Here is a 1,124-nt window from a genome sequence, read left to right as displayed (position 1 = left end):
GTCTAGTCTATAGTCTAGTCTATAGTCTAGTCTATAGTCTAGTCTATAGTCTAGTCTATAGTCTAGTCTATAGATTAGTCTATAGTCTAGTCTATAGTCTAGTCTATAATCTAGTCTGTAGTCTAGTCTATAGTCTAGACTTGCTTTCTTTAAAAAAGACTACGCACATACATAAATATATGTACATACAGGTGAAGTAAATATGTACAAAATTCGGCATGATCGAGTAAAACACTTGTTTTTAATTGATTACATATTTTGCTAACTTGTCTAATATTTAAGGATTTAAAAATTGTTTTTATAACGATTTACTTGTATGGGAGATTTGTGTATTGAAGTATTTTAGGTAGTTATTTTATGAAAATTAAATTTTGAATATGTCTCTTAAAAGAAGATTTATTTAAGAAATGTAACTATCATAAAAACCAGATACTTAATATAGTTAATAAATTTTTACTTAAAGTTACTTCTCAACTTAACAAATATACAAATGTACATACGATTTTTGTTAAAGTTTGTTCCCCTTTTTTTACTTCAAGTCAAAGTTTTTTAAAACTTTTGTAATAAGTAGAGTTGGATGTATTTTCATGTCACCCACCCATCATCCATTACTTATGTAAATAATAAAAATTTAGTGACACACTTCTTTTGACACCAACAACATTGTAGTCATCATTAATATTGAATACACAACCATTCAAAAATAACAAATCATAGTATGAAATAAAATTCCTATTATTTCTTTAAATATTTGATAAAAGAAAGATATTGATACACAAAAGAAAAAATATTGATTTAAAAATATTTAATGGTGATTTTCTATTGACACATCACAAAATCAAATAAAGAGACAAAATATTGCACTTATGAGAAATGAAAAAAAAACATATAAAGTAACTGAATGAAGATAGTGGTAGCAAGAATATAAGTTTTCAGCAGATTGAAAAGATACCCTACAGCTAAACAAAGTTCAGTTCAGTTTTCAGTTTTGCTCTACCTCTATTCCAGTTTAGTTCTAGTTCAGTTCTAGTTCAGTTCTAGTTTAGTTCTAGTTCAGTTCTAGTTCAGTTCTAGTTCAGTTCTAGTTCAGTTCTAGTTCAGTTCTAGTTCAGTTCTAGTTCAGT

Source organism: Lucilia cuprina, chromosome 5 (assembly GCF_022045245.1).
Source record: "Lucilia cuprina isolate Lc7/37 chromosome 5, ASM2204524v1, whole genome shotgun sequence".
NCBI classification, from domain to species: Eukaryota; Metazoa; Arthropoda; class Insecta; order Diptera; family Calliphoridae; genus Lucilia; species Lucilia cuprina.
This window is presented reverse-complemented; position numbering follows the sequence as displayed.